Source organism: Gouania willdenowi, chromosome 15 (assembly GCF_900634775.1).
Source record: "Gouania willdenowi chromosome 15, fGouWil2.1, whole genome shotgun sequence".
In the NCBI taxonomy this organism is placed as follows: Eukaryota; Metazoa; Chordata; class Actinopteri; order Blenniiformes; family Gobiesocidae; genus Gouania; species Gouania willdenowi.
In genome coordinates this window covers 4,499,165-4,512,192 of record NC_041058.1, presented here as the reverse complement: position 1 = coordinate 4,512,192, position 13,028 = coordinate 4,499,165, and the positions used below count along the sequence as shown (strand labels likewise).

General features: G+C 36.4%; 1 protein-coding gene across 4 annotated transcripts in view; it reads left to right on the top strand.

Moving 5' to 3' along the window:
* The first annotated feature begins 5,366 nt into the window (after positions 1-5,366).
* Positions 5,367-13,028, top strand: part of b3gnt2b (UDP-GlcNAc:betaGal beta-1,3-N-acetylglucosaminyltransferase 2b) — a 35,033-nt gene continuing 27,371 nt past the window's right edge. For 3 of the 4 annotated variants that reach the window (XM_028467894.1, XM_028467893.1, XM_028467892.1), the window contains exon 1: positions 5,367-5,577. The gene's annotated coding sequence lies outside the window, so the exon portion shown is untranslated. The remainder of the gene's footprint in view (positions 5,578-13,028) is intronic. The other variant, XM_028467895.1, reaches the window with a different exon arrangement.

Below are 13,028 nucleotides of genomic sequence, written 5' to 3'. Positions count from 1 at the left end.
ACGTAACTTATCTTTATTGGGCTTGGTTTACTGGAGGTGAATTTTATAATAACCTGTTAGAGATTTGATTTTTATTATTCAACTGTGACAAAGTCTGTGTTTGCAGAAACAAAGTGCTTTAGTGAGACTTCTGTGTTTACTAAAGAGTTTGTGGTTTGCATTGAGCCAGTTAATGAATCAGATGAGACTAAATGAATGACAAAAGGCTTTGTTTACACTCGACTGCCTGAATGAAAACAGAGACGGACCAGGACAGAATGAATGGATTAATGGGCTTTTATTTGCTTCTGTTTGTCATGTTTTAGTCATTTGGTTGGTAGCGTAGTCTCTTAAGTATTAATTTTCTCTGCATGTTATTTTTCAGTAAGTTTTGCATTGAACGAGTGAGTCAGTTTCCCGTCCTGTCTCCACTCAGGTGTGCCTATTTTCCATAATTGCCTTCTGTCACTGCTGTAGGAGTGTTTGATCACTGGCTATGTTCAAAATGGCCCACTCCATGAGTCCATTATATACTCAATGAGTATATACTGTCTACTATACACTATAAGTATGACAAGCATGATCAGCGTTCCCACTGAAGTATATTTCCAAGTTTCCCAAGATGCATTTGGAACCTACAACGACAAAAAACAAAATCACACTGAGGCTAAATATCTCTGTTGATTCTCCACCTTTACTTTGAAAGTTCTGAAAACATTTTAAGAGAGAACGTGACCAAGTAGAATATCAACATGTGCTGATTTCATCCATAAAACGCACGTATACACATTTCATGCCGACATTTCGGAGATTTTCAGAGACCCTCCATTGTGGTACTGACAAAAATTCCGGTTAACTTCAAAACAAGAGCCCTATTTACAAAAGAGTTAAATAACTAATGGAAGGCAAGAAGATATGCTTTTGTTTTGAAAAGCGGATGTTTGACTTTTAGCTTGAAGGCGGTCCAAGGACCATTATACATTCCAGGTTCCCCATATAGTATACATCAGGGTATTTCTTGCATACTGAATCTTTCCATACTATCTAATGTGAACGCACTACATAATCATTTTACTGTCAGGCTTAGTATGAGTAGTATGTTAGTATGACATTTACAACACAGCCACTGAGTGAGTGCTGCTCTGTGGTTTTCCATCCATCTTCGCAAAAATGTCACGCATTGCATTGTGGGATGTGGAGTCCTGGAGATGATGCATGGAAGTGTTTTTACTTTATTCATAGCATGAGAAGACTAGAAATGTGTTAGGAAGTCATTTTGGCAGAAAACAGAAAAATACATGAATAAACCTAGTTTTTAGCAGACACACACACGCGCGCACACACACACACCGATTTGTGTGATTAAACCTTTTAAAGGAAGTGACCCAAAGTCTAGACCACATGCAGCATTTCAAATCTGAAGTCATGTGAAGTTTCTCACATCATGTCCCATGACGCACTGGGTCAAATGTCAGAGTCAACAGATAATCGGACCAAATCAAAGCCTTATCTTGTGTATCTGAGCACCCAGGCTCACTGTGCTGGAACTATCTATTCTGCACTCTTTCTACTGCCAATGATTAAAGTTTAACCACCAGCCTTGAATTACACCTTCCTAATCATAATGTTCAAACTGAACAGCCTGCTCATTCCCACACACTGTGTGCTAATACTGACTTTATTATTCAGTCGATTGTTAATCTTTAATACGACAAAGGAACATATTAAACCACTGTGGTTGTGCTAATGTGAGATATATATATATATATATACATTTTTTTTCCCTGTGCAACATGCATTTCAAAAGCCTGTCATAAGAAAAGTTTTTTTCAAAATAAAAAACCAGTCCAACATGAGGTGTTAAGTATTTTTTTTATTTTTGACCAGCTGTCCGCGACCCACCCAGTACAGGTCTGCGACCCAATTTTGGGTCCCGACCCACCAGTTGAGAATCGCTGCTCTAATGTCGTCTGATTAAGAAAAAACTTAAATTGTGAACAATACGTTGCCATTGCGCCGTTATTTTTCTATAGCACTGGTTCCCAAACTTTTCCCAGTCCTGTACCCCTTCAGACATTTAACCTAAAGCCACGTACCCCCTACTGCTGCACACTTAAAAACATAATAATGTAATGCAGTGATTTTCAACCTTGGGGTCGTGAGCCCATGTGGGGTCGCTTGGAATTCAAATGGGGTTCCCCGAAATGTCTAATGATTCTTCAAAAAAATAAAATACTAATTAAAAAAGTACTTTTACATTTTTTTAATTATTTTTTTTCAAATTATAACACCACACACAAAACAATTTTAACAACAACAAAAACTGTAATCTATACTTTTACTTTCTCAAATATAATAATAAGTGCACTAATCCTGGCAACAACAAACATTATCAAAAGCTAATTTGAGAAAGAAAAAAAAATTCTATGGAGACACCAAAAATGTGACGTTAAAATGGGGTCACGATCCAAAAAAGTTTGGAACCACTGATGTAGTGTCATATACAATGTAGCCCTACAGTAAAATGTGTCTCTGAATTTTACCTATCCTGTTGAGGAACAATATATAATAATAATTATAATGTATAATGTAATAATAATAATATGTAACCATGAGTAGTCTTACATCGGCTAATGTGTAATTTGTGGCAATTCATGGAAGCTTTATATTTGATTTATATTCTAGTTTCCAATTTAAATTTTTATTCATGTACCCCCTGTGGCAATTTGCGTACCTCACTTTGGGAACCTAGGCTCTATAGCAATTATGTATTATGAAATTATTATTTAGGGAACTATATATATATATATATATATATATATATATATATATATATTTAGACGTAAACCTCTGGATGTAATATGTTATGGTTTCTTTTATTCAGACACATTTTTTTCAGGAATTTTACTTTGATCTCCTGACATGTTTTGACTGCCTACTGTCAGTCTTCCTCAGAGGCGTTTACTGATGGCTTTCAAGTGTCTTTATGAGGAACTCTCAGGTTGGCCACGCCCAGGAAGAACTCATAATATTTCAAAATAAATTTCCTGAAAAATATTATTTAAAAAAAGAAGACAAAATGAATGAATGAATGAAATACTCTGGATGTGAACTAAATGCTGATTTAATCAATAATTCACATTTTCTCCATTATATTTACTCATGCACAATCGTGCATGGGCCCAAATTCGATGCTACGATGTCCTGAATTTGGCCAGCAAGCCATGACTTTGACATGTATCCACATCCTTGATATTAATTTTTTAGGGCCTCTGAAACAAACACACAAAATGGTCACATAAATACACAAAATGACAGAGAAATTTGAAAATGAACAACAACAAAAAACACAAAATTTGAAGCAGCTTTTTGTGTGCGTTTCTTTCTAGATGTGACACAGGAAGTCGTAAACGCAGGAAGCACTCAGGTTTGATCTAAACTATCATAAAAGGATGTCAAACATCAGTCGGCAGTGACGTTTTCCTGTCTTTCACATTCCCAACGCTGCATCTGCTATGATCAGCCACAACAATATGACCACAGAGAACTCAATGTTTCTATGAAGTGGAATAAAAAACAGATACAACACTGGACACATAGGGTCTGTAGTACGAAGCTGGATTTCCTCTTCTTGCGCTAACTTCCAGGATTTATTCTGTGTGTGCTGTCCTACGACGCTGGCTAACATCTTACTTGGCTAAATCGCCATGGTAACTTAGCTTTAACACCTAACCAGGTTACAAAGTGGATAAGATCTGAGCGACAAAAGTCCCGCCTCCTGACCAATCAGTTCTCTTGGAATTATTAACAGTGTCAGCAGCTTCCTGCCTGTGTTTTCTTTCTTCCTGCTTTTTCTGCAGCAACAGTGTTGTTCTGAATTATGGATTTTAATTCTTCACATTTTCAAAAAATTATTCCTCAATTGTGATGTAAGCTGCTCTACACAGTTTCTCTGTGTTTGTGATTAGTCAGACACTACAATCTCCACCCTTTTTATGTAAACACGCATTTAGCCAGGCTGAAATGGCCCATTGTTATATCCTGCTTTGTAGTACAGCTGCTCTCTGACAGAAAATGTTTGGTTAGGTGAAGACCGCTAATGGAGAGTTATCCTGAATATACTTATCCAGCCCCATGACCCTGAAAATGGTCTAAAAATGGATGGATGGATGGATACTTATCCAGCTTCGTAATACAGGTCCTAAAAGCAGACAAAACAACAACAACAAACACAGAAAACAAACAGAAAAATACACAAAATGAGAGAAAAATACACAAGATGAGTAAAAAACACACAAAACCACAACAATCTTGAGTGTTTGCACTCACACAGCGATCCATTAGTAACACTGTCTTTATCACTGTGTGTTTATGACAGGAAACTTCTGCAAAAATCATCTATTATTCATCAAAGGAGGCCATCAACCATCTTTAAATGTCTTTAGATGAAGACGCTTTTGCATGAGACCAAACAGTGGTAGCTTCAGGATGCTTCACATGTCTCTAACAAAGGACTCCAACCTACGCTCCAAAATAATCCCAATAAAGGCGTGTTTGTGGAAATTTACTGGAGCTTTATGTCTTGGTCTCGTAAAGACGAGGGTTGGTGTTTATTGTCAGTGGAGGAGATCAAACGTGTAAAACAGGAAGTCTGTGCTGTGCATTCCTGAGGAAATGGACATAGTGAATGAACAGGTCACTGGATTATCCCACACATGCTCCAGGTGTGTTTACATAATGCTGCGTTTTCTGTTTGGCAGTTTAACCTACAGGTGGTAAAAGGGGCGGGGCTCTTACCTGGTTTTTGCTCAAAATGACACATCATCAGTCTTTACAGTGTTAATCTGTGTGGGTGTCTGTATATAAGTGTGTGTTTTTTTTTGTTTCTATTTGAGTGTGTGTGTGTGTGTGTTTTTCATTATTTCTTTCTCTGTGTGTATATAAGTGTTTGTGTGTTTTTTTTTTATTTAAATGTGTGTGTGTGTTTGTTTGTGTGTGTGTTTTTAATTTAAGTGTGTGTTTGTGTGTGTTCTATTTAAATGTGTGCATATATAAATGTGTGTGTGTGTTTCTTTTCTTCTCTTTGTATGTGTTTTTTATTTAAATGTCTCTCTCTCTCTCTGTGTGTGTATGTGTGTCTTTATTTAATTGTGTGTGTTTCTTCCTTCGTGTGTGTTAAGGCAATCAATACAATTCAAAACAGCTTTATTAGTATGAGAAACAAGTACATGCAAAAATAATAAATAAATACATTTTTGTGATGTATAGAACAACAAGATAAAATAAAACAACAATAAATATATATATATATGTGTGTGTGTAGAACAAAAGTTCCGTTCTCTGTGTGTATAAGGTGTAGTGGGCGGGACTTACCGAGGCCACACCCCTGTTCAGCCGCCGCCGTTAAATCGTCTCTCTCCGTGTGTCTGTCGGTGTGTGTCTGTCGTCTTTCCGTCTGTCAGGAGGAGTCGGAGCTTGTTAAACGGCTGTTGTTCACCGGGCTACAAACTGCAGCTACCGACGGTGAGAAAACATGGATTAACGGACATTCTCTCCGCTTCTTTTCTCACTTTTCCAACCGAGGACGCCTTCACGGACGTGAGTTTAACCTGAACCCGGTTTAGTTTGTGTCTGTGAAACGATTATTATTTACAAAACAGCCGTCAACGACTCTTATCTAAAGTCACCTGCTGCTCCACAGCTCTTATTTCATGTTTAAAACGCAGATAAACAGCATTAAAACACATGTGTCAACATGTGCTTTGACTAACTAAACCAGCTTCAACACTCGGGCAAACTAGTCTTGTAGTTATCGCGATATACTGATGAATAAACCGATGTAATCAATTGATTTGGTCTATTCACGAGCCGTCTTTAATCAACATTTGTATAAGTGACTCAGCTGATTTAAATGATCAAGATTAGACGCTTTAATCAAGTTTCTGAATAAATACAAGTAATACTTTTAATTATGAAGTCAATACATATCGCAAGTTAAGTCAATTTTATCGTCCCAAAAATGTAGGGAGATTTTTTTTTTTTTTTTTTTTTTTTTTTTTTCCCCAAAAAAGTGTAATTTTATGTTCGAAAATAAGGATTTAATATGGGTTTAGACCAGAGATTGACAACTTTTATCCAAGCAATTGTATCCACACAAATGTGATTGTATCTGATCTGAGGGTCTCATTATCAACATTCATGTCAGCATTAGAATAAGCATCAATATGAGCATTAACACATGAACTGACAAAGGATTTGTCTTTTTTTGTTGTTTAGTGTATTTTTCTGATATTTAGTGTATTTTTGTTGTTTTAGTGTAATTATATATATATATTTGGTCTCATTTTGTAGATTTGTTGTTCTTTTCGTGTCATTTTCAAGTCGTTTTGTGCATTTACTTTGAAGGAAGCACAGAGTTATCCATTGCCCCTGTCTGGTTCAGACCAAGGTTGTTAAAAACTTAAAGTCCAAATCTGCTTTGCTCCCATAAAATATATATTTTTTTATAATGTTGTTTTATTGTCTTTATAATAAAGAAGCCTGGTTTTTTCTTTTCCCACACATTGAGATCAAACTAATCCATGAATGAAAATAATGGACTTTGTTTTAGCATTTTTTAATCCAAACCTACCGTTTGTATTAGCAGGCAGGTGCCAGATTAAAGGTTTTTTCAGGTTTTTTGTTTTGTACAGAAATGTGACGCCCGTTCAGTCATTCTTAGGTTTAACATTCACTCTATGCCACGATGTGCTCACCTTCTTGTTATGGTTAAACACTGTTTAGCCATAACATTATAACCACCAGCCCAATGCTGTTTGTTTGCTGACCACTAAGATATTTTTGCTTTAAAGCAAATGGGCCGAATCGTATTGGTTAAGATAATGACTATATATATATATATATATATATATATATATATATATATATATATATATATATATATATATATATAGTTCTTTTCGACTCATATTTACATGTAGCTTCAGCATTTGATTTTAATCTATCTAAAAGTAGATGCATTAAAAGACGAGAGAAAAACTTAGAAAATACTACAAAAACACACAAAACTACCAAGATGAACAAAATGACAATACACAAAATTACTCAAATTTGCAGAAAATGATGACAAAAGTACACAAAACAAGAAAAACACAAAAAATGATTCTGTAAATCCACAGCACTAACAAACAAGCAAAACGTCAATAGAAATACACAAAAAATGCTAAATAACAGCACAAATACACAATATGACTCCAATAAGACTTAAAGTTGAAAAATTTGAACTTTTCATTCTACGGTGAGATGGCTGAAGTGGGACGCTTTCTCAACTTGCTGGGGCAAAATTAAAGCATTGATCTTTTAAACCATAAAAGCCGCGCTGTTTATGTGCTGTAAACATATGGCCGCAGAAGGAAAATAAGTGATCAGACCTTTCTCTCCCCATCACTTAGCTCCGTAGACAGACACTGTCAAGTTCGGTGTAAACGCACCCTGAGCCTTACATCATTATATATTTTTTTAATTAGTCGCGGTAATACCATATACCGCGTTAAAATAGTGAGGAGGTTTGGTGGTATCAAAATTCATCAACTCTCAAAAAAACACAGAGCCTCCGCCCGCACACTTGTGATAGACAGATATCATTTGTTTTCATCGTGTAAATTTTTATGATGTAAATTGAAGGAGCAAAAGTAGCATTGGCTCAAGAAATTCAGCAGTCCGTATCGGTCATCGGCTAAGGCTGATGGAAAAAAAAAAATTGGCATCGGCCCTAAAAAATCCATATTGGTCGATCCCGACCACACACACCTCTCTCTCTCTCTCGGTAAGCTGCGGATGTATGCTAGCCTATATTACAGTGCTAAATCTTAAACCTCCCACTTTTCTATAGCAATACATACTTCCTACGGGCATTGCACTAGTTTTTCTAAATGCTGACATGAATGTTGATCATGTGGCCCTTCGATCAAACAAACACGTTGTTGTGGCCTCGCTGTGATAAAAGTTGCCTACCTCTGCTCAACACCAACATGTGTAGAATGACTCTCACTTTTCTTGCTGTTGGTGTGCTGCAGTATTTGGTTACCAATAGGTTTGGCAGCAGTTCTCCTCAGTGTTTAGGCCAGTTTAGCATCTCCTCCTCATAATGCGTCCTTTGTCATGTACTTCCTATGAGAAAATGACTTTCTTATTTTTCAGGAAAAACCAGGTTTCATCATCACACCAGGTCTACAGTTGGATCTAGAATGGTTCATCTGGTTTAGTTGTCAATTAAACTGCAACAGTTTGATTTTTAGTCAAACTGGTTTAAAGTCAACCCTAATCTTCTTAGTAATGCAAATACTCACACGTATGGGCCCATAATCATTCTAAAATTGCTTATTTGGGATTGATTTCATTTTTAACTATTAACAAATATAATTTTCCTTTGCTTTAGAAGTGCGGAATGAAACAGCTGCTCAAATCTAGCCAAATGTTGTACGATTGATAGTCGCAAGATTTCGTAGCATGACATTTATGTTTATCTCCTCCAAACACTTGCTTTACATTTAATCATCTGTTTAAATGGGATAATTATGGTGAAAAGGTGAAATAGTCTCCCCAAATATGTAGGTGAGGGTAGATTCTGTGTTGTATAGCTATTTCCGGACGGTATTTCTGCGATTATTTTTTTTGTCTGTTTTCTGGGAAGTCGGAGGCCCTACTTAGAATAGTTGTGCACGAACCTTTAGTTAGTCCATGTTTTGGAGACCTGCCTTCCTTGTGATGTTGTCCCAAACCTGTGAATAAAAGCTACAAGTTAAACTATATTGATATATTGCTCAGCCCTAGTGATCGCACTTGGTCAGGGAAAGAAACCTATTAATATTTTCAGTCTGCAGTTGCTTTTAGTTGTAAATAGATGTTTAAGATGTAACATTTGGATGAAGATTTCCACTAAAATTCACTCATTGTAAGATTCACTTTTTTTAGAAAAAAGCTGCAGTAATCATCTGGAAAAGACCCCCCCCCTCCCCCCCAATATTCCAAAGCCTACATTCCTAGACAGATGGTCACATCTCTTCTTCACTGCTCCTCCTCAGACTCTAAAGCTGCACATGCTTCGCCAAGGTGGACATTTTCTAATCACATGACTAACATTTTCCAGAGCATTGGCTTTGCTGAACCGCAGTGTTTAGACAAAGAACATCCAGAGTGTAGACCGACTCCGATTCCAACTAGGCCAAAGGAGATGCACGGCGGTAGAAGGGATGATACCAAAGGTGGAGGATTTATGAAATAATGTTAAATGTTTAGTTTGGTAGTCGGAAAACAGACGGAGAGAAGAATGGAACAGCAAAGCCGTAATTTTCTGAATATGAGCTGTTTCGTTTTTGGATTTTTTTAGTGGCAGGATTCCGTGTGTTAGTTATACGAGCGGCTCAGGGTTGAATACACGTGTAGTTACTTCCTTTTTACCAAACAGAACTCCTGTTTGTGTGAGTGCTACATGAACGATGGAAAGGCGAAGGTATCTGTCGTTGAGCCCCTTTGATTAAGTCTCCTGCCTTTCACAGGCCAGCCGTGCACGCTCCATAACACTCTATACGCTACATTCCCCGGCTCAAGGGCGCTCTGACCTTATGATTAAATCAAACCTACGCCTTTCACAGGACACTTACACCTACATCCCATAAATTAGCCCTTCCAGGGATGTACCATGTAGGAAGAGAAGGTTTTTACTGAGGGATTGGACACACCTCCACAGGAAGGGAGATGATTCTCCCAGTGAGTGCACATGCTTTAGCTGGTTTTAGTTGCATAATTTTAATCTTGGGGTTAAAGTCCTTCTGATTGCATGGCACATTAGAGCGGATGGGGAACAACTCCTTTATTTATTGCAGCCATTTTACCTTTGAAATGCACTTTAATAGCACTTTCTTTCTTTGGATGGAGGTCACTCATTTCAGCACACATTCAGTGGGAGCTGTTTAAGTACCCAGGGTGGTGCTAATAATAATGGTCGTCTCCCATTCGATCTGCTCACTATTGACAAAACGCCACTCACTTTGTTGTTCTTCCTTTTCTTGTTGTGTACACTAGTTAAAATCATCCGGACTTGTTCCAATAACATCCTGGGTTCATTATCAGACAAAGGTTTGAAGTCATCATCAGTGCATGTATAGCAACACGGAAGCATATGTCTTAATGGAGCACGTTGGATTATTGTAGTCATTTCTACATCTGTTTAACCATCAGTTCTGACAGTAAGGCTAAAATCACACAAGATGACATAGCATGAGATTTTGCACGAGATTTGATCTGTTCACCATTTTTGCTAAACATGCAGGACATTAGACAGGAATATTTGCAGAACCTTTCTCATTTCACGAGTTCCCGCTATAGCCATAATACCGACACACCAGCTACAACTGGAGAACTTGAGGAGACGTCTTTGCTGCGTTAATTTGAGTTTTTTGGTTTTTTTTTTAAAAAAAAAAACACCAGCCCACTTGTGTGCAAAAAATAATTTGCCAATCACCGGAGCTTTGCAGCCTCAATGCTAAACATGTAGCAGCTAGCATGGATAGCTGTCGTAGTCCGAGCAGACGGTGTCTCGAATCCACACTGGACAAGATGACAGTGTTCAGAGCCAAAATGAATAAATCCATGAGTAACAAATGAACAAAGTCAGTGGATTAAATGATGCAGTTGTCCACTCTCGGTGGTAGAGGATGTGGGCGGGGCTATTAGCGCTGCTACATATAGCATCGTCTGACCCAACTTATCAACGGCTATGTAGAAAGACTATTTCAAACTAAATTAATCAGCTGCTTCGTTTATTTCATGCCACAGATACTCTAAATATTTTTGCGCTGTTCAGTTTCCATTTTTGGAATGTTCCGTTTTTTATTATTTTATTATATAAAAACACATTTGTTTTAGAAGGTTTACAAAAAAATCCTGAAAAACATGAATATAGCTTACTTAAAGTTGAGTTTGTGCAATCAAATTATTCTTTATTCATATTAAACATTGTTAATTCAATTCAATTTTATTTATATAGTGCAAATTACAACAAAGACATCTCAAAGCGCTATCAAATATAAAATTCGTAACACATGAACAAGCTCAGTGATGGAAAAAATAAACTCTATTTTGTTGTTTAAGCTCATTTATTGTTTTCATTGATTCGGTCATGTACTAAAATCCATTTAAATAGAAAAACGTTGCTTCTCGTGTCAAATATTATGTGATTAATTTAGATTAATCAAAATGTATTTATTAATTACAAAGTCTCTAATTAGAGTTTTTTTTTTTTTTTTTTTTTTATGGAGTCCCACCTCTAGTTTAAATATGTGATATTGTCCCAAAACATGCAAGTTAGGATATATTCTGTTTCATATTGCAACTGATGATAAAAAATGACACCAACATTCATCTCAGAAAATCCAAGGCCCAAGGTTGATGCTCTGCAGGACTGAACCTGGGAACCCCTGGATTAGAGGGATTTTTACCAATTTATGATTAAAAATGACTGCTGTCATCAAGTGACGCAAGCATGGCAAAACTGGGATATTCCAGTCATCTTGCATGTGTGAGTGAGGTGCATCTCCAGGGATATCTATGACCACGTCACCTTTAGTTTTTGTGTTTGAAGGCAGTGCAGGAAATATGTTTGACTAATTTTCTAAATTTACCCACACACCCACTTGGTCTACTAGCAGTGAAACGTTTGGACACACCTGATCGAATTAAAGTGAGCAGGTGGTTTACATTTCCTAATTAGACCCTGAGTTTATTTTAAGTAGTTTTTATATTAAGTAAACTCTTGTTTGATTGACATTGATGATTGTTGACTACAGTGAATATCAAAGTGAGGGCCACATTATCAACAATCATGTCAGCTTTTAGAAAAATGACCAATCTGAGCATTAACACAGGAAACAACAAATGGTTTTGTGTTATTTAAATATATTTTTGTCTTGTGTTTTTCTGTTTTTTTTGTGTATTTTTAGTCATCTTGTGTTTTTTAACTCCTTTTGTGTATCCTTATTGTGTACTATTTGTCATATTGTATGTTTGTGTTTTTTTTTTTTTGTCATTTTGTGTTTTTTGTTTTTTCAGTCACTTTTTTATATTTTTGTGAAAGGATTTCCTCTGTGTGTTTGCAGTTGCTTTGTGTGTTTTCCTGTTATGTATTTTTGTCATCTTGTGTGTTTTATTTATTTTTTTTTTTGTGTATTTTTTTGTCATCTTGTGTGTTTTTAGGAGTAATTTTGTTGTCTTGTGTTTTTTCCGTTTGTTTTTTGGAGTCAGTTTGTGGTTTTTTTTTTTTGGGTTTTTTTGTGTCATTTTTATTTATATTTTAGATGCTGTTTTGCTGTTTGTGTTTTAGGAGTAATTTTTTTGTATTCTTGATGTTTTGTATATTTTTCTCGTATTTCTGTATCTTTATTTCGTACTTTGCATTTTTGGAGTATGTATTGTCTATTTTTCTGTCATTTTGCTTGATTGAAAAATAGAGGCTGCCTCTGTTCTCTGAGATTTATTACAAACAGCTTACTGGTATACACTGGCACATGGACACAACTAATCCATAATGTTTCAGCCATCTTGTTGCTGACGGTGTAAAACACATCAGAGCGCTGTAAAGCCTTTATAGACATTAATGGCAAAATGGAAAAAACATTAGCTGATGCTGGAGTCGACGATAATGGCCAGTACATTCTCCCTTGCTTTACATAACCAGCTCCACACTCATGTGACCTTTTCACCTATAAATACATAAAATAGAGGAAAGGATATTTTATTGCAGACACGTCGCACACAGACATAATCTTGTCTGAATCTATTCAATCGCTCCTGAACTTCATATGATCAGAACCTGAGAGGTCTCATATTGTCTGATTTTTCTGACTCATTTTATTTATTTATTCATTTTTTCTTTATCTAAATTACACAGAAATGCGTCACAGGCTCACATGCATGTTTTTGGACAATATCACGCTGTTTTCAACAGAAAGATTGTGATTAAAAGTCTAGACGGTGCGACAAACAGAAAGTTG